Source organism: Colossoma macropomum, unplaced genomic scaffold (assembly GCF_904425465.1).
Source record: "Colossoma macropomum unplaced genomic scaffold, Colossoma_macropomum, whole genome shotgun sequence".
Taxonomy (NCBI): domain Eukaryota; kingdom Metazoa; phylum Chordata; class Actinopteri; order Characiformes; family Serrasalmidae; genus Colossoma; species Colossoma macropomum.
This window is the reverse complement of record NW_023494810.1, coordinates 9,361,824-9,385,862: the sequence shown is the minus strand read 5'-3', so window position 1 is coordinate 9,385,862 and position 24,039 is coordinate 9,361,824. Positions and strand designations below refer to the sequence as shown.

General features: G+C 41.0%; 1 protein-coding gene across 6 annotated transcripts in view; it reads right to left on the bottom strand.

Moving 5' to 3' along the window:
* Nucleotides 1-23,816, bottom strand: part of pcbp4 (poly(rC) binding protein 4) — a 106,814-nt gene extending 82,998 nt beyond the window's left edge. For 3 of the 6 annotated variants that reach the window (XM_036559314.1, XM_036559317.1, XM_036559318.1), the window contains exons 1-2: nt 23,693-23,816; nt 23,350-23,455 (exon numbers count right to left, since the gene is read on the bottom strand). The gene's annotated coding sequence lies outside the window, so the exon portion shown is untranslated. Of the gene's footprint in view, nt 1-990; nt 1,058-15,236; nt 15,324-23,349; nt 23,456-23,692 lie in introns of those variants that run through there. The other 3 variants (XM_036559319.1, XM_036559320.1, XM_036559315.1) reach the window with 2 other exon arrangements.
* Nucleotides 23,817-24,039: the final 223 nt, after the last annotated feature.

Here is a 24,039-nt window from a genome sequence, read left to right as displayed (position 1 = left end):
ACCCTCACAACACCTATTGATTTTCATCCTTCTATTTAAGCATCTTGCTCTGTCCACCACCACTGTGCTAATTCCTAAGTTACTGAGGTGAACGTAATGCGAGGTTTCCTGTCAGATGCAATCTTCCATTACAATAGCTCGTTGCTGTGTGTCAGTTAAGTGTTGAGAGACCTGCAGGGTTGACGTGGTTTCAGCAACATCTAAAAGACTCAATGTAATTCAGTTAAACAGATGATTTCAGTGAGCACTATGCTGTTGAAATACCATGCCAGTTCAACAGAACCTTTGTTGTAGCCCTCGATAAAGCGGCAAAAGGAGCTTTGCGAGAATAACAATGGTCTATTTTTCCTGTTCTTTTTTAAGAACTAAACAGTGACCTCCTTTCTTTTACACGCATGCCTTCTTCAGCAAATTTGCCCATAATGTCTTCACACTCATAATGATGCACTCCAAGGGCTCACAGCAAACAAAAGCACTGGCCTTGTATTAATATCAGTTTGCGTATTTGTTTTAGTCTAGCAGCTCCAGCCCCAGATAATGGCTGGATATTGCAGATGGTCACAAGAGACCCACAGTCGGTATCTCATATTTTCACCCTAATTAAAATCATGTATTCCACTGGCTATTAAAGTTGTTTCAGCCTCAACTTTCACGGTAACTCTGGTTATTAATCAGAAAAATGATAATAAAGGACAACAGTAATTGCACAAATACAGAAACTGTAGAGCGGACCTAAGCCAAACGTAATTATGATAATACACTTCATGCTTCATATGCCTTATGTTAGGGCAAACTGTGCGCTTCAGCTGGAAATGTACTTCACAAAACATTCATTATTAAAATCTGATTTATTTGCAAGCCCCAACATGACCATTATGTTGACTCAGAACAATAAGAAAACGTCCCATCAGGACGCTAATAAGAAATTAACACTAGCAATCACAAATGGCTTAAATAAACAGACATGAATTACTGTAAACAGTCACAAACCTTCTCGGAATAGTAGTGCTGATGTAGGATGGGCTCCTGCACTCCTGCTCTGAGAAGCTTTGTGAACACGGACCCCGACGAGCCGTACCTGGGAATATTTTAAATATGTCATTGTGCCTGTGGTACAGCTGGCTATGGGTGGATCAGGTATCTGAGCCCAGTGTCTCCAGCGCCCAGACGGGGGGGAAGAACCACCACATTTAAAAATACCTCTTTGTCCTCCTGAATGACAACAGGACGAAGCCTACTACCACCACAAGCCAGCATGGCTAAGCCTCCCTCATGACATGTGACCATCATGCCCGTACAGGCACTAATCTGACCACACAACTGCCATGACAGCTAGTCCCCACGAGGTGTGTCAGAAATGTTTGGTGCTGGGTGGGTGCGGGGCTTCAGTGGCGGACTGGGTCGTGTGGATTTTATGGGGAGAGAGGACGTTAACGCATAGGCAGGAAGGCTGCAATCTTATTACCACCTAGAACGGAGATAAAGCCTGGTCATTCCGCCAGCCTTCTTGGCTCCTTGTCCCCCGCTCGGGCCCGGCCTCCTTCTTTCCAGAAGTTCCCCACCAGTCTGCTGTTCCTACATTCAATTAAGCTAATGGACATCTGGACGGCAATCAGTGCCATGCTTCCGCCTCAACTCACACACACACAAAAGGATCTCTGAGATGAGGCTCTGGACAAAGCTTTTTAATCGAGGGGATGGCAAAGACAAACTGACAAATGTTTGTGATTCACAATCCGGTTCCAAACCAAATCATCATTTCCGAGCAGTGAAGTAGCCGCCATTCCCGAGTGTTGATGTATTTGAAAAATGTGATTTCCTTTTCTTCTATGATACTCGACTTCTCATTTTACAGGTCAAACAGAAACATCATACCGTCTCTGTCCAAAGAAAAACAATGGTAATTTTACAGGAGAGAGAAAAAAATGCAGTTAGCTTTTAATGTAAGTTAAGGTAAAGAGATTTTATTCTAACCGATTTTGAGGCATTTCTTTTTGTCCAATAGACAAATAAAAATTGACAAAAATGGAGATACACGTTTTTTCTTTGGGCAGCAATATTATGCACTTGGAATGCACCACTCATGAATTTTATTTCAGATTTTTACTGCCAAATTGACCAATGGCCACTTTTAGGGATGATTTTTATCAGTCTTTTTTTAAACCTGCTCACACTGTGTGGAATAAATGAAACACCATTTCCAGCACTTTCTTTTAGCCAACGTTTAGTCCAATATTACTTTCTCTTTAATGGGCTGAACAAGCATTTTAAAGTTGTACATGAAAAATCAGTTGCCTATTTAAAATACATAAATCAAATAAACTACTGCATCAAAGAATCATGTGTAATTATGCTACAATATTTTGGTATAGAGTACAGTAGTACAGTGCGAGTGCACTTCCCACCCAGTTCATGTTATTGACATCATAAAATTGCAATGGTCAAAACAAAAACAATAAATTGGCTAATTGCCAATTGAGTGTTCAAAGCAAAAATCTGCCAATTCCAAACTAGACTGATTCCAATCATGCCTTTCTAATATGCATCTGCAGAAGCTGTTTGCTACCAACAAACGGAAACCCAAACTCCTGCAATTGCAATACTTGAACAGACTTTCTTTGACCCTTAAAAACCTTTAGAATTGGCAGCTTCCATCAATAAAAAAATGCAGTGTATATATTTATATGAACTATTTCTCACTCATATCTCATTGGAAAAATGGAGTAGTTTGTCAAAAGTATGGAATTTAAACTTTACTGTCATGGTTACTGTCTTGTTTGTGGAAAGAAAAAAAAAACTTCAAATTTCTGAATTTTTGTCATTTTTTGGCATCAAGACAAACAGAAAAAAGTGCCAGAAGACTTCAGTATGTAAATGTGTAATTATTTAGATAAATATGTAATTAATTATGTAAAATATAGCAAAACAAACAATAAGAATTTTACACTATTAAGGGTTAAATAACCTCAGGGAAGATAATGCACTACAGCTTGCCTTACACTATATATCCAACCTGACCTGTGGCAGGGATCACAAAGCAAAGACAGAGTGCCAGAGCGAGTCTCCTTGGAGAGCCACAGTCTTGTGGCTCGCTAATGACATGCACTCTTCTTCACATTGAGTAATCATGTGATAAAAGGCTCTTCGCATAAGAATAAATGGGCTCCGGGGCACAGGGGACCACAGAGCACTCTGAGGACAACTCCAGCCCTCAGGCTCCATTTGTGTCCTGTGTCGTCTGCATATTTGCAGTAGCTTTGTCCAGATTACGGATTCAATTTGGGCAAATTCTGGAACACAAGTGTTCCATGCGCAGCTTTAAATTCCGTCTGTGTACTGTATACACTACCGTAAGACTGCAATCACGTCATATACTTTATATTAATCAATTTTGTTATTGTACATTCAATAATTATTATTATAAAATTTTCAAACTAAAATGCAATTTTGACCATTTTCAGCTGAGAAAAACATTAAAATTTTCGACTGGAAAAAAAGGACAAAGATTGCTTCAACAAAGTGTCAAAATCAAAGACTTACTAGAAACTTTAGACAACCGATTTACAGCCTTGGTTCAAGTTGAGTATTAAAGCCACAGTTTTTGAAATGACGAAAAAAATTCACAAATGACAAACATAAATCATAACTAAAAAAATGGAATTCATTGCTTTGTATGAGGATGTTGGATGTCATAGGCCACACTGTAGCCTGCATACTGTAATCATTTTAGTAAATTCATTTTAAGTAAACTGTTTATACTTATTTTCAGCCTTTTTTTGGTTTTTGTTTTTTCTGTCTAGTCTGACCTGAATTTCAGTTTCAGTTTGAGCCAAGAACTTTGGTTTCACTAATGATAACCTATAGAATGTACACTTAATTAAAAGGTATTTTCAGATGTTCTTTCAATATGTTAAGCATTTTGAGAAGAAATTGTAAAATGCTAAACAACACAATGACATAATTACCTAATTAGAACAATTTTCTGTCAATTTCAGCCTTGAGATTTGGTCTCCAATTTTGCATCACAAACAATTGTGAATAGTTCTTTTATGACTTCACTCTTGATGTTCTACAGTTCTTGCTTTTTAAATTTTATTTTAGAATCATATACAGCTCTGATTCTCATCATCTTCTTGTATTTCAAATTCTCAGTTATAAATGACACAAAATGTGTGAGGTTGCACAGGACTATCATATTAGAATCATATTATTTTATTATTTTTAATTTATCTACAGCTAACTGGACGTGCTATTGAAAACGCTGGATCCCAAACGTTGGATTAGTAGTGTATAAACACTTCATTCAAAAATAAACTTCTACACATTTGGCTGGAGTCCATTCTGTTCACTCCATTTTCACTCAATACCAATTCTGCCACCAACACAGCTGAGTAATCTTCATTCTCCCATCTGCTGACGTTCCTTATAGACGTGACCCTAATTAATCAGGCCTCGGTTAAAGCATACAACGACAACTGTGGTGCTCGGCTAAAAAAGCCTATCCAGCCCTTTGACCTCATCCCAGGGTGAAGGTCGTGTCTCCTGTCTGTTACCCTACTCCACTTCCCTGCTAGCTGATGATGATGCTTGCAACTTGAGAACCCACAAGAGATGGGGGGGACTGAAGAAGGGGGGCTTAATGATCGATAGCCTCCTAACAGCAAGGCAGGGCGGGTTGCGGATATCTGTGTGGCCCCCGATTACGGGAATTCTTCCTCTTTCATAATGCACCGTTGAAATGTATACGGCGTATCAGCCGATCGATTCCTGCGTTTTTGTTACAGGAAACGACGGAACAGACCGACAACAGAGAAAATGAGGTTTTGAAATGGTAAATAAATATACTTGGATTTTATATTTGTCTGGTGGGGTAAACAAAACATTTCGAGGTATCCTGAAAGACAGTTTGACAGCTGCGGACGTTTTGTTACCAGGCACTGTGACTTGAGAAGAACTGTATAAATTAGCATTCAAATTTTGAAGTTCTTTTTGAGCAAGATAAATGCATAAATTAGCATAATAAATCAGCATACATTTCCCCATCCTAGGACTTATCCTATAGCCCTGTCAAGATACTGTCTGTGCTGCTGAGATAGCCTAAAGGAGTCTGCCTGAACAGGCTAAAAGGTTAAGACGAGGATAAGCACGGATAAAGAACTTCAGTGGATCAAGATAGAAGTTCCAAAAACCCGCTTTTCTTTAGTTTCCACAGAGTAACTGACCATATAGTCTGCAATAATGTGCACTCTCAGAAATAAAGGTACTGAACAGTCACTGGGGCAGTACCCCTCTTGTCACTGGGGTGGTACCCTCAAGAGTACATCTCAGTACCTTTAGTCAGGGAACATAACTACTGTACCATAATCCACTGAAATGATGTTTTCTAAGCTGTACTGACTCCACACACCCCGTCTCGTCTCCAGACTTTTTATTTTATTGATCTGTTTTAAAACATTAGGTTATGAAAAAGGTACAAATATGTACTTTTCACCTGGAAAAACTTATTTAAGGTTCACAATTGGACCTTAAAACCACTGTAGTACCTTTGAGGGAACATTTACACTGTTTGTGCCTTGATGAAGGAAAAATGTACCTGCATAGTACCTTTATTTCTAACAGTGTAGGGATGTTCGTGTGTTTTTGTGGTCCAAATGTCACGAAGTAGAACCAAAAGGTATTACATGCGAGCACCGAAGACAAAACGGACACTGCTTTCTATTTATTTCTGCTCATCATCTGATCTCCAGCTAGTCCTCCTGACCAGAAAACGTTATAAGAACAAATTGCAGAGACGTACATTTTGTCCTTGTGCCTAAATTGGTGGTAATTCGAGCTGAGCTATTCTTAATTTGATTACGTGCACACAGATCTCGTTTTTTCCCCCCACTCGGCTACTGTGCTGTGCCTCTTTAGCCTTTCTAGTCATTCCAGTATCCCTGAGCTTTTCAGGGAACTGAAACAACTAAAAAAATGATTATTACGTTAGCATTCAGACAACCACGTCAAGCTATTTTTACATTTCATGCCTTCCCTCTCGACCCAGAAGCTCAGTGAAAGTGAATACGGGAAGCAAAAAAGGAAGAAGTTCTTCAGCAAAGTGCTTTTCTTCATGTCAGGGAGAAGCAGAGGAACGAAGACTAATATATGACTTGGGGGAGGGATGTCTCCATCTGGCTTTGACTGATCTCACATGAAGGGAACAGGTCTAGCCGAATGGCCAGAGTGCAGATTAAAAATGCAGACGAACGAGACCCTGGAAGGATGGAGGTCTCTTCTTGGAGCAAGAGCAGCCTAAAGCCTTGCTAAAGAGTTGCTCCCCTCGACTCAGTACAGAGTGCTCTAGATAAAGATGTTCACCTCATATCTGATGTAGCTGAGAAGGCACTGCAGTATTCATGTAATGTTCTGCGAACAAGAGTTTTATCTGTCAATAGTTGCTTTAAACTACTGGAATGTGTTACATTATGCTCACATACCGGCGCCCAATTTTAAGATAACAGTATAGGCGTCTTCCTGGACCGCGGGGAATGCGAATTTTTCATCTATTCCATTAGATATCTAGAAGACATGCTGGTATAACAGACAGTGCAAAATAGAGAAGCTTTCCTCGCCTAGGATGGATGTGTAAACACTGGCATGCTTAAACAGGTGCTGTGATTTGCAAATTGCTCTGTTTGAGGGTGTCAGCCAAAACACAGAACAGAAATCATTTAAACGCACTACTCCATTGTAACTACGCAGGCTGGTCTTTGAACTTCAGTTCCACGTTTATAAGACAGTGTACATTTTTAACAGAACTGCACTGTCCTTTTAAAAAGTGGATTTATGTCTTTGCGTCAAGAAATTATCAAACTGGATTTATAGCCTTTAACTGAATACTTGACTGAAAATGCAGTTTTGACCAAAAGCAGTGCAGGATAAGATCATAGCTGATTATGCACACTCTTACTCTTTGGGTGTTTGCATTCTGCCAGAAATACCTCTATAAAGTGCCCATTTCCTGCATTTTTTTTATATTTAATTGATTTCCCATTGGTCCATTTACAATATTTGTGTTTTTATGTACCAAAACCAGCCATAGTTTACGTTTACACTTCTCTTTATTCCTGTTTATCCCAAAAATAGACTGTCTCATGTGTGCGTGAACATATATATATATACGCACACACACACACACACACACACATACATATATATATATATATATATATATATATGCACACACACACACACACACATATATATATAAAATGTCGGAAGAAGTATCTCCAAAATAGTAACTGTACAGAAGGAAGAAAACGTGTCACATGAGACAATGAAAACCAATGACGTCAGCATTTTTTTTGGTCCATTCATCATGAAATTTACGAGGTTTTCTTCCGACAGCAGTGATATATACATACACACACATATATATAGGAAAACACCCTAGACAGGTTGTCAGTTCATCGCTGTATATACATATACATACACACACATGCAAAATGACAATAATAATAATAATTTCAAAATTGTAAAACTAATGGACTAAGATTGGCAGAGGCTAGATTATGATTTGACCTTGGCATTGCACCATAAACATCACTTCTTTTTGATGACCTCAAGAATAGAAATCATGACACTGACCCATGAAACACTCCTTATAACTTTCGCATGTACAGGTGGGGCTAAACTGCTGCATGCTGAATAGGCGGACATGTGAATGTGCTGGTCTTCATGACATCACAAAAACAATTCAAAATGGGCTGTTTGTGCAGCTTAGTGTCCATGCATGGATTGTGTGGACGGGGGAGGGAACGGTGGGTTTTGAAACACGTTTATGTACTACAACACATTTTTATAAAAAAAAAGCAAGGAAAATTCAGCTTTCCATATTATGGGCTTCTTCAACTGGCTTTTCCCAATGGTTTCCAGCATAATCACTAAAGCACTCAGGATTCAAAAAGCTCTTCTCAGCCTAATCTGTTTACCAGTAAACAAACGATGATAAACCAAAAAGGATATCCACCCACACCCACCATCGATTTCAAAATTCATTTTCCACCCCAATAATAATCTGGGACTTCAGCGGAATGTAATCCAAAATGTCTAGACCGCCATCTGGATAATCTAGCATGGTGCTACAGTCCAAAACTCAAGTATTACATGGGGTGCTCACCACGACTTCCCAGTTCTAGAATGGGAAAGATCGATAACAGCCCTCCGATGATAAACTGCTCTCCAAACAGGATGAGTTCTGTCACAGGCTGCAGCCAACAGTGCGGGGAAAACATTCTTAATTCAAACTCACTTGTATATTTGCAGCACAGGGATAGTCCTATATGCTGCGCTCGGCGTGAGAAAGACCTGTCAAGGCAGTTATCCAAAGCCATCACTCAGAGCAGTCTCTTCTACTTCCAAACAACCAAGCAGTTCAGAGAAACATCTGACCTTTACATCTAGTCCAAGACAGCGTGCTTTGAGGGTGCAGGCCTCGTTGGAGATCCCACGGATCCCATGCTGCTGGAGGATCGCTTTGTTTGAACGGCATCTGTAATCTGAAAGCATTCCAGCGTACTCCGCAGCGGCTGTGTACAAATGGCAGCAGTAGAAGCTGTCAAGAAATGGCAAATAAAGACTGTCTTCATCATCTTCTTTATCATATTCCTAAAGGAAATGTTTCCGGATTGCTTTGCTTTCGAATGTTATACTGGTTTAAATGAATGCCATAATGCGGTGTGAATTATTTAATCATGCAGATGTATGTTGACTTAAAGGGAGCAGTGATCCTAGATCATATTTGCTTAACTGTTCTTACATTATCCCCCTATACTGCACTGTCAAAGGATGATTACGGCAGCTGTTGTTTGCTTACATAGCATGATTGCTTAGCCATACCTTATCTATTAAACAGAGTAATAGTTAATGTCATTACGCTTGAGACTGTTCTAAATACAGGTTCCTGGCCCCTGGGTCTGAGATAACAGCAGATTTTCATGCAGATTCTCTAACTGCAATACCCCATCTGTCTGTCACATTGATCGACAGGTGCAGGGCATGCTGGGGAGGGGGTTGAAACAACAAGGATGAGACAGGAAAAAAATAAAACCGGGGGAAAAAGATCTGGGATGCTCCTAAATCTGATTAACATGCACGCCACTAGGCTGTGAGCCCTGACTGAACAGTGCACGCGTGACTAGCGCACTATTTGCATTCCGTCGATCTTCAGCCTCGCACGCGACCGAACGGCGTCTGATTAGAGGTTACCGATGCATGTTTGGGCCACCGCATAGTCGCCGCCACCTCCGCTGCCCTCCCTGTCCTGGGCAGAGTCGTAGATCCCTCCCAGAGTGAAAGTCACTGCCATGGCATCATGGACTGGATAAGGGTAGCGACGGTGGGGGGTGGGGGGGACCACACGCACATACAGAGGAGGAGAGAGCAGCAGCAAACCAAAAATAGCACGAGCCTTGTTAAATATTTTAGGCACTCGGCTGGCAGAAGGGAGTGAGAAAAAAAAAGTGCCCCCTCCCGCCCCACGAAAACCTGCAAACAAAAACATGCCGTTGCGGAATGCTGAAGCTCTCTGACCTGCATTGAAAGGCATAAATATATTTGTTGTCCCTGCATTGCTTTTCTGACAAACCTCTGGAGATTTAGCCACCGTGGCAAAAAAACATGGAGTCTCTCGTTTAACTTTCAACCACCCGCCTGACTGCCACAGTCCCAGGAACCGCACAACAAAGCCCGAGCAGTTATTTAGGTGCTGGCTTTGCGACCGGCCAAAACGCAGGGAAAAAGCCGAGTGAGATTAGCCACTGCTAGGAAAAGCCAGCCGCTTTTAGCAGGCGTTAGCAGTGGCCGCTGTCACGGTGCCGGCAAACCGGATATAGTGGGAGGCAGGGGGGGGCATCGAGGGAGGAGAAACCTCTGCGATTCTAGACCATGTGCATAGCAACCCGTGATGCCTTCTCGAAACCCTGTGCAGGCCATTAAAGAGAAAGTGACTGGGCTTTTTCTGGGAGGGTGGGAAGACTGTCAGATGCTTAGGTAACCTGTAGCAATCTCCCTCGATGTGGGGGGAGCGTGATGTGAGAGCGCCTGGGTTCGGGACTTGATCAAAGCGTGCGAGAGGCATCCAGCCGTGCTGTGTGAGCCCACTAGCATGACAAGTGGGCTCGATGCCGTCTCCTCCGCAGCCACCGCTGTTACCTAGCATGCATGGCCACCCACAATAGAGCACAGAGGAAACTTGAGCGCTAATGCAGATATGAACTACGGGTACAAAAGTAAACAGGCGAATATGGGCCTGTACACACATACATTACACTCTGTGCTGTTATTCTCCGCTCTGCTGCCTCAAGAGGAGATCAAGGTTTGTTGAAAAGCTGAAGCCATGAGCGCATGCATCCCCCTACCTGCCATCTCTGTTATCTTTTTCTTTCTTCTATCATCTGCTGTAATGTATTGTTGCCTCATTTTGTCACCATACGCTGGTGCTACCTTTCTGCCTCAGAAACACAAAGCACAGTCTTCTCAGTCCCAAAAGACGATGGCCTGATCGTCGGGGTCATTTATTTTTAGAAAGCGAACTGATAAGTTTGACAAGCTGGAGTGTTTCACTGGGCTGGCAAAGAGAATGAAAGCAAGTAGAAAAACAGTATGAGAGGACTGTTGAAATCCATCTTTCTGAGTTTGAATTCATGCTTGTGGCACAATCCTTAAGACTACACTAGGATTACATCTTAGCGGCAACCGCAGAAGATCTCACACTCCTCATTCAGTCTTTAATCATTTCCAAAAGACATCTGTGTGCACACAATCCTTTATGTAGCCTTTGTTTGCCTATAAACCCATAACAGGAAGTAGGTCAGCATAATCGATTCATTTTGGAGAAACCTGCCGAGATAATGGCAGCGATGGGGTTGTATTAGGATGCAAAGAGTGGGGGAAGAAGGGTGTGCGTAGCATGGCGTAGAGCCAGTGCCATGAGGGAAGATGATTATATCTTCAAAAATGAGCGCAGCCATCAGCTTCAGGGCTGTCTCATCCCTAATTCATACTGACACCACATCCTCTGTGCTTAATAACAAAGAGATCTGCTGGGTAATTACCGGCGCAGACATGTATACACAAGGAGTGAGGACCACAAGGCCATCAAACTGAGAGAGAGATTGAGTGAGTCTTGTCTGCGATGGACAGAAATGAGTGACAGTGTAAGATAAAAGGATTAGAAACTGACCTATACGCACAAGTTTTCCATGTAGACAACAAAGAACTTCTGTACGTGGCTCTGGATAACGTCTTCCAAATGCTGTAAATGTACACGTAAATGAAGTAAGACGTGAAGACCCTATATGGGGCAACGCAAAAAAAATCGGAATTGAGACGTAAAAATAGATTTCAGATATAAACATGGAAATCTATGGAAACTAGGCAGTGATACTGCGGCTCAACTGGTGATTCAGGAGATCCTGCTGGTGTGGGTTCATGCACGTTTCCTCTCTTTCAGCGAATCCAAACTATGCTAATCATCTCCTCTTGTGAAGAATCTTTAAACTTGCTTAACACGAGTGAGTCCGTTAATGAAATTCAAATTAAATGTATAAATAAATTTGTGAACATTTCTTACTATTAGGGTTAAAAATTAAGATTTTGTTTTGCAAAACACAGACCACCTTCAAGAATTTTTTCGTGATATACGTTGTTGGGAGTGGCTTTACACATCCAAGAAATATCGATGCTATATTATGATTAATAGCATCTTCATTACAGAAAACAATATGTGCTTTCCGTTCCATATCAGTTGATATTCTTTTCAAAACCTCAGTATATCCGAACTGCTAGAAATGGATATTATTTTAATTCTTAAAATAACAGATACGTTATTACAGCAGTTTTAGGGAAAGTATGGAAGGAGCAAGTTCTCTATTGTTTGTTACTGCCATGTTTCCACACTTACGTACAGTAAAAAAAGCAAAATTCATAAAAAATAAATCCAAGAGAACCACATAAGGGACAAAATGAAAAGATGAAAAGAAAGAAGAAAGATGATGAAATCTGGAATCTGAAGCCCTACTTATTAAAATTCTCACACAAGAAACATGATCTCATGTGTCATATATTGAAAAGTATGCTTATATTGTCTAGCAGGATCTGTTTTTTAAAACAGCTCTTGAACTGATGTCTACAGTCTCACAGAGGTTGAGGATTTCAAATAGAGCAGATCGCTGCTCTAAGTCAGCAGTGCTTCAGTGTAGAGATTTCCACCCAGAAAAGCCCTTTTGCCTGCTACTGCTGCATCTTTGCTGTACAAATGAGCCCAGTTATTGGCATTTCTAATAGCCTTTGGAGATGCATGTGTCACTCTAGGCTGGGTAATTTATGGAGGGCCTCGCCCCTCCCTACCCAACCCCCCCGCCCCCCATCTCTCTGGTTGCTTGAGAGATCTCTGGCCAGTTTTCATTATTGAAAAAGGCCTCCTACTCTCTCTCTCTCTCTCTCCCTCTCTCTCTCCTTCCTTATTAGATCTGCGATTCCAAGAGCACATTAGGATATTAAATCCAGGACGGGGATGGATGCTGCCTGCCGACTTGGCAGGATCACCTGCCTTTTCCCCTTTTTTTCCCTCCCTCTCTCTCTCTCTCTCTCTCTCTCTGCTGTCCCCTATCTCTATCCCCCTCTCAATCACTCCACTCTTACTTGGAACGAATGGATCCAGGAGCCAGTGGTAAAAGAGAGGTACAGAAAGAGTAGTCATCTCTCTCCGTCCTGGGCCCTGGATCGCCTCATCTCCGTCTTTGTGCTATGCCATGCCGGGGCTGACACGCACACAAAGCTGCCCCTTGTGAGCTGGGGAATGACGGGCGGAGGCTAGCACAGTGGCCGTACTGTCATCGCACGGATCCCACTGACGCGCCAGTGAATAAAGATGTGCATGCATGCACCCACGCAATCCCAACCCCCGCCACTGCTCAGGGCCGTAGGAGCATTCTTCATGACATGTAAGCATCCATTATTGCCAAGTCTTTAGCCATGGTCATTCGTTTGGCTATGCAGCTGAGCAAAAAATATGAAGAATGTCTTTCTTGTGCAAGCTGTTCACAGTGTCCTATTACCGAGTCTACTTCCGTGACAAAGAGAGACAAGACGAGATGTTGAGTTCACTCGGCTGTCTCATGAAAAGGTTGGAGCAGCTGCTTTGTCTCTTAAAGAAAGATTAAGATTTCAAATGGGACTATCGCCTCCCAAAGGAAGGAGCCGGGGAAGTGGGTTTTAGACGTGCCCGAGGATTAATTTGTACCTTTTGATAAGCTTGGGGAAATTTCCAGAAGCGCCACTTTGCCGCGCACAGCCCTGCTCTTTCAGATTGGCCCACCTCATTGAATATTCCGCCACACAAAAACTTAATTAAAGATGGAATCAATGGGGAAGCAACCCCCGTCCCACACCTCATCCCTGCTTCATGTAGTAACACAACCTTGTTCACACTCCTGTCAGCATGCCCCACTAGTAAAAAATAAAAATGCTGGACATTTGTCTGTGTCACCTGTGGTCCCTTGATTGAGGAGCAGAGATGGATGAGGAGGGCGATGCATTGGTAGTGCTCGTAGGTCATACGTGTCCAGATGCCTCTATGTCAGCCAATTTAAGAGCCCTGGGGCTATAGCTTGGATTTTTCATACAGGTCACTATCACCACGGTTTGGGAGACGGTCTGACTCTTGAGGCGCTGCACATGAATGAGAAAACAAGCTCTGTCTGGGAAACAGTCTCTAGTTCTCCCACAATCTCCCACATGGCTCCATAAAGCCAGAACTTGCTCGTTCCAGTCTTGGCTTGGCTTGACATAATTGTGCGGCCATGCCTGAATGGGGCATAATGGATAAGGGAACAAGGCAAGTTTTTGTTGGGGGAGACGGGATAACCCAATTTCAGAAAAGGGGAGGACTAACAATGATGGTAGTCTTGACTGGCCCCCTTAACATTACGCACCATTTGACCTAGATCCTCCTGCAAAGTTGTATGTTAGAGATAAGAACGACACCCACGTTCAACTCGATTACGCGGATGATTGGAGGCCTATTGGGCTCCAGGCTTGTTTTTGCTCACTGACATGTTTCATTCACTCCAGTAATTATGATCCACAATGGACAGTTTTAGATGTTACAGACGTTTTTATCCATAACTGAGAAATTGGGCGAAAGAAATCAAATTGTCTGACTATCTATCTATGTATCTACCCATGTATCTATTTATCCATCAATCTATCTATCTATCTATCTATCTAAATTTGTATATAACTATTATACACAATATATAAAATAAAAATATAAAATATTTTCCAGGGGTTTAACAATTTACAAAATTCTTAATATATATTTCAATACAACACGATACAATAAATTATTTAACTTCTGATTTGCCTTATGTTCATTTTTTTCCATTTACAGTTTGGTAGAGCATTCAGCACTATAAAAATACAATAATATATATACACAATGAGCTAATATTAACTCTGTGCTTTTCCTCCCTGCACCTGATTCTGACTTAAAAGAGAAAGAGGAGGGATAGTCTACCCTCATTTTCCTCAGGCTTGTTTGGTTTTTATTATATTTCATGCAAGATAATCAGTATTAAAATGAGCATGTTATTTGCTCCAGCCTGTTGAATGTATCCTTCAGTGTCTATGCGAATTAAATCGAAGGGCTTGTATTGAACGAAGCAATGTGATCCACTGTATTGGGACACTCCTTTGTACTGTGGCGTCGGAGTAGAGGGAGCGAAAGGTCACTTTTAGCCATACGTTTCCTCCTTATGGTAGATACACTAACCTTCACTCAATCTCATCCAAGCCTGACACTAAATAACACAGTCAACATATACACACATCTGAACGTAACAACTGACAACACTAACATAAAAACAGTAAAGGTCTCTTTCAGCAGAGGGGGCGGAGCTTAGGGTGCAGTTTTGCAGACTATGCCCCTGGCGTGTGGTGGACGCCGCAGTACTTTCCCTTATATTGTCTGTCGTTTACCAAACAGTTTTTCAGAATCATCAGAAAGTAGCCACACAGGCAAAACTGATTACTCAACCGGAGGCGAGAAGCACAGATTCCACTAATTACAAACACACTCCGATGACTGATTATGAGTGTTTAACTAACACATACGCACCTACTAAATATCATCAATCATACTCAAACTGACAAGAGCTTAAAGGGTAAAAGCACTAGCATAATGAATTTGCACAAACCCTTGTATCCATGTCCCATTCTGTGCTACCAGCTGACCATGTATGTGGATCTCAATGCTCTCCTGGACCCACCAGTTACAGGACAAGACAAAAGAGCTCGAGTTCTCTCCCCTCCCATGTTCCCTCTAGTCAGTTATTAACCTGTAACCCCCTCACCCCCACAATCTGATGGCGGATTTCAGCTCTCTTCCAATGCACTCGGCTGTCCCTCTGAGAATACTGAGTGCTTTGAAACGAGTCCTCCTTTTTCCTTCTTCTCACTGCTTCTTTCATTTGCCTCCAGCAGCAGAAAGCCCAGAGGTCCATGCTATCCCCCTCCCCAACACTTACTCTCTCTCAAGCGCTAATATGGAAAGGAAAAAAGCACTACAAGTGGCTAGCTCTCAAAGCTAGGGACAATGTGCCATAGCCAATCTTCAAAGCACAGACAGCAGTCATGTATGAGCAAATCTTGTGGTAAAGGACATAGAGGGGCTGTGAGGTGAATACTGGGATTTCTAAATGTGATCACTGGAAAATTCACCAAAGAGCTTCGGAAAATGAACGTTTGGCTTCTGAATGCAGGAAATAGGTGTCACACTAGTTGGACACGCCACGACAGCTCCCTGGTACCTGATTGCAATCGAGAATGGCAGCCATACTGTTTGGCAGAACAGGTGTTTTACACACGTGTCAGATCAATTATATCATAAAAAGCTCCCAGCCTCGCTCACTAACTTGCATGGTTCTTGATTAGCTGTCATCATAGAGGCTTTAGGTGCATCTATCAAAATTTTTATGGCTGATGCTGATACAGATTTCTTTACAGCAGGGCTGCTTAATCCTGGGCCTGGAGATCTACCACCCTGCAGAGTTTAGCCCTAGTGCTAATCTAGCACACTGATCCAGGTAATGAAGGCTCATCTGAATATTAGAGCCAGGTGTGTTGGATATGAACTCTCCAAGGTGGCAGTGGTAGATCAGGATCCACACTGGCTCATGACCAATTTTATACCAGTACTTTTTATAAGCTAAAGTTCCAAAATAAATAACATTATTTGGTCTTTCACAGACCAAACTCATATTTTTTGCCTATTTCAATAGCATGAATCTAATAAAGTGGTATATTAAAACTGGCTATTTAATACAATGAGTTACACACAAGCATGCAACAGCATTTTGGTGTAGGCACAGCAGCAGCATCCAAATATTTCATTTATGTCCTAAAACTTGCAATTCAGGCTTGTTTGAAGCAAAAACTTGTTTGATTTGATTTGCTGTTTCTGAAAAATTGGTAAATAAATAAGCACACAGTCCCTTTAGAATAGGGGTGCCAAAACTTTGCCTTGTGGGGGCCAAAGTTTCTGGTGGGCCCGAGGGTCAAAAAGACAAAACAACATATAAATAAAGATGGTAGGCAGGTTTAAATTGAGTTTTTAAAACAATTTTTTATAATGTTATAATAAAGTATTATATGTTCTATAACCTTTATAACATTTCACTACACTATGTTATACAAAACACAAATTGGAAAAGGAAAAAAAAGATTTAATAAGCTATACAGTATAAAAATATGTATGTTCTCTCACTGGATGAGAGGGTTGAGTCAGGATAGCTTTTAGGTGGGCCAAAACGAACATCCTAACGGGTGATATTGGCTTGTATTTGGGAGATAGACACAAAATTAAAATAACAGTTGAAAAAAAAATGATCGAATATGTCTTCACATAAAACATTTGTTATAAATCATAAAACATAAGTTTTCTAACATGAAGATCCTGCTGTAATCTATCCTGTTGTAATTCTATCTAAATAATATGAAAGAATGAGTAATTAGAATAAAGCAAATAAATCTTGCCCATCTTCACATCATTAGCTGAATATCTATTTTGGGGTCTGTCTTTATATTAAGGATCCTTTAAACTCATTTTTAGTGGAGTACATAGCTCGCACACGTTGCAATGAAAAGAACATGATTTAATGAAGGACAGTGGTGATTAGGGAGATTCAAGGGGGAAAAAAATCTCACACTAATTAACATGTGTCTGAGTTTCAATTAACAATGACCTCAATCTCTCACACAGCAAAGAAGAAGCTGTTTGTTCAAAATGGTAGATTGTCTTCTATGCACTCTGGCACTAGCTCACCAAGAACAATATACATTTTGACTCTCTACATAAAGGCCAGCTCTGTTGAATAATGTACATTACAGGCTTATAAAGACTAAGTGAAATATTACACAAGCCCTGCTAACGCCACCAGTCGACAATTGTACAAGCCCACAAGTAACTCTGTGTTCTTTTAGCATGACAACAGCATGTCTTTCATTCTCATGCTCGTTTCAAAGCAGGTCAAAAGTCTTATTCATGTTTTCAAAACATATCTTCATCTTTTTAGATTATAATTACGGCCTGCTTGGAAACAGGGGTGCGACACGAAAGAACAGGGATGCGTCACGCTGCGGTACGAACGCTTTCCAAGCCCTAAATTGCTACACCTTCTTGCAAAGCAACATATCAAAGAGGCTTGGGGAAAGTTTGAAGCAAAGGCAGCAACACTGACAGCGTGTGTGCGAGAGAGAAGAGTGGGTGGGGAGGGGGAGCTTTGACACTGATGGGGAAAGAATTCCAATTGAAGTGGATATGAGTGGCAAACAACAAGCGCGAGAGAGAGAACAAGCTCTAAGTTTAGACCTGGTCTCCAGACAAAAGCAACAACCTCACCGTTAAATTAGGAGCTGGCTGATAAGCTGACGAAATAAAGAGGCGCTGCATTCCTGAAGACGGCTTTTAAATCGAGGCGCTCATTGGCTTGGGGGAAAACGGAATTTAGTTAATCTTTTTCCAGGTTATGCTCAGGTGGCCTAGCATTAAATTGTTAGTTCACAAGTAGCTCAATGCTTCAGCCGTTTGATCAAACAACAGTTCACGATGTCCAGCATTTACACAATGGCCCCGTGAGCAAGGTGCTTGACAGCCCTGCCAGAAAAAGCCTCTTTAAATCTGGAATGTTCCGTCTGCCAACAAAATTTAAAACATGGAACCAGACCTATAAATGAACCATGTAGGAAAACACACCCGTGACTCAGCTGGCAGAAGGAAGTTGTGTTTGAGGAAGAACTGGTGGAAAACTAGTGGTCATTTTGTATTGGGGGTCTGATTCTATTTGTCGGTGATATGTTGTGAGATGACTAAGTGTTTGTATCCTACATTTTTTCCAGTATCATAATTCATGTCTACATGACTGTTTGCCAAGCTCTCTTTATCCCTTACAACTATACAGGCTGTTTTTGTTACTGCGCCTTTAAGACATATGTAAATGAGCTGTGTTCTGACTGGTTGAGTTGCATTGTGCCTCATTCAGAAAGCAGCCTGAGTTGAAACACTCCTTATAACTTCAGGGTGAATGGGTGGAGCTAAACTTGTGTAGGCTGAAAAGGTGGATAGACGTAAATGCACAAAATCAAGGAATTTGAGGCGTTTTCTCAGCTTAATTTCCATTTATGGGCTGTATGGACAGCAGGTATTAATACTTTAATATTTACAAACCAACCATACGACTTTTTCCTTTCAAAAAAGGTGAGGAAAATTTGGGCCCTATAAATCAAGAACATACAAAGACAACAGGACCCACTAGAGACTCAAGAATGAGCTTCCGTAAGTGGTTCTATTCCATCATATAATGATCTTCATGCTATAAAGCTTTCAGGCAATTCACTGTAGTGCATTAATCAAGTAAATTATAATTTCTTCTGGAATGTTTTTCAGGATTTTTAGTAAAATCTTAATAAAAATGAAAGAGGATTTCCAGTCAAACCCTGTACCCTTTTAGCTTTCTAATCCTGGAAGTCACATTGCAAGCCTGAGGCACTGGCTACTGATGCCACTGTACAGGCAAATGATCGATATCTCTACTGAACTCTCTTTGATAAAGCACCACTTACAGATGATCAACTCTGCCTCCACTACTACCCGCCTTAGGCCTCTGTGATGCGCCAAGCTTAGCTTTGAACTACAAACACCGGAGGAGAAAATAAACAAGAAAAAAAAAAACCAAGGCGAATTTGCATTAATCACATGCATTTATGCCATGCATATGCTCTCAAAATCTACAGTCGCTGCTAAGTGAAACCACATCCTTATCAGAATCGCTGGATTACTGATAGCTGCCTGCAATGCCGTTTCATCAGAAATAGTATTCTGGTTTGAGATTTTGAAGAAATGAGTCTGACACAGACCTCAGCCCAGCACAGACTCAATAAAGCTCAGTTAGTGTCATCTTCAGTGATGATGTGCTACATGTTCCCTTATAGGCACAACTGCAACAAACAGCAGTGCCTTAAAAGCTAAAATACATTAAATTAAATCAAGACGTTAATACAGAATCTGATAGTATGAAGCCAAAGTTATCAATCTGTCAATATCATGAAAGAATTCAAGTGTTTTCCTTGCCTGAACCACATATTATTTCATGAGAACATGCATAAGCAAATGTTCAGAAGGAATTCCGAAGAATTACAATTGTAAGTATGATTATTTTCACGTTTAGCAGACAGGGAAGAATTGCAGTGCAGGAATGCAGTCACTGAGGTGTCTTCTGAGCAAAACTGGACGGGGCCTGCTCTCAGAATCTCAATCGAGTCGGGTAGTGAGAGATTATCAAGAATTCTGGGCTCAGTGATTAGCCCTGCTGCAGCTGTGGTTCTGTTAGGGTCTTTTAATAAGAAAACCAAAGCACAGGAATGAGATCTACTAAATTAACTTACATCTCAGAACGCTTTGGCCCTCCAGCTACCCTTCTTACTACATGACTCAGTATGCAAGCCTAATGCCCCATGCTCCAATGCAAAACAATTATTTTTCATGAGGAAAAAAATATCAAATACATATATATATATATATATATTATATATATATATATATATGCTCTGGAAGAATATTCTTAAGTGGGGTCTTATGCTGACAAGAGGGTTTAATCTGAGACCAGAGCTAATGTCATTTGCTACAGTTCCGCCGTGCATCTAACAGGGACAATTACTTGAATGCAACTGCGCATTTCTCCAAAAAAGGCACTTAGTCAGAGCTTGGGTTGATCCAAATATCAAGTAGTGACGTTCAAAGGGCCTCGCTGCTCGGTGGACATTTTGAGGCTACTTTCATGTTTCGCTTTCAGCGCAGCTGTAAGCACTGAGAGGGTGCTGTATAATGGAGTTCTAAGGAAAGGACTTAAAAACACAAAAATAAACCTAGCCCTAATCCTGACCCCCCCTCCCCCTCCCGACCAGTTTCACCCATCATTTCATGCCGACTGCGTCACCCGTGATGCATCTCCACTCAAAGCATTCAGTTCAAAAACAGTCAGTTTCCGCTAAAAGTCAAAGCAACCTCAAACACTTATCTTTGAAATAAGGGCATTTGCTTTTCACGTGTCCTTTAGTCCAGCAGACAAAACAGCCTTCACACAAAGTCTCTTTTCTTCTCCAAACGCAGACGGGACTTCACACAGCCTCTTGAATGGCTGTATTATAAATACATACTGCACCTCTTGATTAGTTTAGGTACATACTGAATATGTTTAGGCTTGTTCAGATACAACCTAAATAAAAGTGGGATTGTTTTTTTAAGAAAAAATACATTATTATGGAAACCCAGTCCATGGAGCACATCAAAGTCAGGGGAATTCCACCCGTTTTTCAAATTTTCTGATCAGTTCAGTCTGAAACAGTGCTATTTAGGTCACAGCAGTTTACTTATGTCAAATGCATTACTGTTCCTATTAGGTTTACGCCTGAAGCTGTGGCCTAAGTTAAACACTGTGCTACCGACAGTTTGTCTAGGCTATGCTATTTCTTACAATTAACACAATGTATGCATTGTTTTCATAATGAGCCATCATAAATAGATTATTATTGCACCTGGTATGAGCAGGTGCCCAAAAAATGTATCCTTTTACTCCTTTTAGTTACCACTTTTTATAGGTGCATTTTTAAAATGCTAATATTTAACTACAATTATTTCCCAACAGTAGTTCAACAACATCGTAACCTGTAAGTGGTGTAAACGTAAAACTGTAATAATAATGTAGCAATGATACAAAATGTGTAAAGCTGGCTCATTTCACCTCCCTCTCCACTATACAATATAAATCCATGTATATAAAGCCACCTACAATGGTTTGACATGAAATGGTTCATTGTAGAGAAACTACAGAAATAGACTTTTTAATAGAAATTTACAGTGGTGGTGATAGGAACCAGGGGTCACCACGTCTACAACACAAATATGTCCATTTTATTTACTATCCAAAACCACCAGTGAACCCACATGTGTCTTCTGAGTTTTTATATGCAATGTTGATGATGGTAAAATAATCATAAATCAGAAAAAATAAGTTTTCTTTGGGGACTATTTTGCCCTGCAACACCCTACATGTACCCCTCCACCAGGAATGGATTAAAATAAATGGATTTAAATACTTCAAAGCCAAAACTATCATAAAACAATGTGTCAGAAATCAAGCAGCATATATCTAACCAGTCCATGTAATAACTTTCTGTAAGGGGGCTTTTGGAGGTGGACGTCTGGTTCCTATCACCACCACTGTGAACAATTCCGACTTGGCAAGTGTCTCTAGAACGAAGCATTTCATACCAAACCACTCTGAATAGCTTTGTTCACATCTCAATCATTTAATTATGTAGAACTGTTGAGAAATCAGTGGGGCTCCCCTTTAATAAAAGGCCAATATTTTTCCTACTCTAGTCAAATGTGCAAAGACCACCCAGCTAACTCAAAACTAGTGAACTAGTATTAAAGAATACATGACTCTGAATATCAGGGAGGATAAAATTATTGAGTATAACTGTTCTCAGCAAAATCTGGCTTGGTCAGTGCAATCTGTTAAAGGCTTCGTAATCAAATTAGACGGCCAAATGTAACGTCTGTCATGCATGCACTTCCACCCCATGGGACAATCTTTGAACATTTGCTGTGTCAGTTTTTCTTCCCATTTTCCTCCTCCTTCGCATCTTCAGCCAACAATGGAGATGAGTGGTTGCCCCATTCTCACCAAACTACTGTCAAAATGTACGAACATCTGTCAGGCCCACGGCCATCTGCCACCCAAAGCCCGGAGCTGTGACTGCGATCAGGCGCTGCACATTCACCGGCTTCAGGCTGCTCTGCCTCGGCTAACCAAGGTCCACATGACGGCGTAACAAATCGGAGCTCACTGACTGCCATAAATCCAGCTTGGAGCCTCAAATAAAGGGGCTTCTGTTTAAATCCGATAACCTGTTAGCAGGATCCAGAAGAAGCTCCAATGTCCATGATAATTGTCCTTAATGCTGAACATCTGAACATCTCAGGCAGGTTCTTAAAAGTTGTGCTAATGAGTAAGACATTTTTATGTGTTGTAACACTGCATCGTAGGGCTGGGCGATTAATCAGATTTTATTTCCAGTAACAATTTTGGCTTCCAATGATTATAAAATCAAGATAATCGAAATGAAACAATTATGTGACGCACATTTTGCAATTTTGTCTTGAGCTATAAAACCAGCGCACCCCTTTCCTTTATAGTGGTGTGCTTTTGCCCCTCCCTAAAACCCCAAACTCATCTAATTTATTTGGTCTAATTTATTTGTGTTTAATTATTTTTTTAAAAATATGTTTAGTAGATTTAAGTACATTGTGGACATGCGTATTTTTTTATTTTGATATTTATTTCATTTATTATTATTATTACATTATTTATTTAAATACGTATATATTATATATTTTTATTATTTTTGTACATTTTTTATTCGTCTTTCTATTGATTTATATTGAAAGTTCAAGGAAATACACTGTTAAAAAAACAACTTTTTTTTAAGTCCTAAAAACGCATAATGTTTCCAAAATCGATGATTAATCGTGTTAAACAATCGTGATCTCAATACTGAGCAAAATAATCGTGATTCTGATTTTTGCCATAATCGAGCAGCCTTACTGCATTGCCCACTATGGGACATCTCTTGGAAGTCAGACAACGTCGTTCGTGCACACTTTCGCTCGCGGCGAATTAGACAGAAGATAAAAACTACATTTATTATAAGAAGAAGGGAGAATGTGAGAGAGGTGAGAGATGGTCCTACCTTTCTGGTTACGGAGGTGAATGCGCAGATAGAAAAACAAAACCCTCCAGTGGAAATGTGTTATATATTCCCGGCTGATGTCCACATTGTCAGTGCGAGGCTCTTACTGTAAGGGGAGAAAAAAATCCTGATGTGAACAATGAGAGAGAGAGAGAGAGAGAGAGAGAGAGAGAGGGAGAGAGAGAGAGATCCAATTACACCAGACAAATGAGAGGCTAACTGAAAAAACAATGGGTGAAGCTTCACGCTGAACACAGTGTGCCAACTCCTCCACGCTGAATGCATTTCTGCTTTTAATTCTTAATCAGGTCCTTTCTAGCCACCATATTCCCCAGCACACTACCTCGGTCGTCCAGAATTAATCCCAGGCTCGGTGCACGACGGCTGGCCAAAAGGAGCATCCTTAAACCTGCCGTAGCCTCAGAGTTAACAAACCCACATGGAGCGCCAAGCCGTGCCGAGACGAGTTCGGCTTTTCTCCACCCGTATTCAGACAAGCCCCGCCCTCCTGCGCTTGCTATTGACTAGTACGGCACCAGCATCTGTGCTTGCATTGGTGGACTGCTTATAAGAATGAACTACTAGCCAATCGTAGTCCAAGATGTCGGAAAACGGGTGGGAAAAGAAAACACACCTCCTGTGGCACTTAAATGCGCATATTACTGAGAGAAAATCGTCCAAAAACGAAAT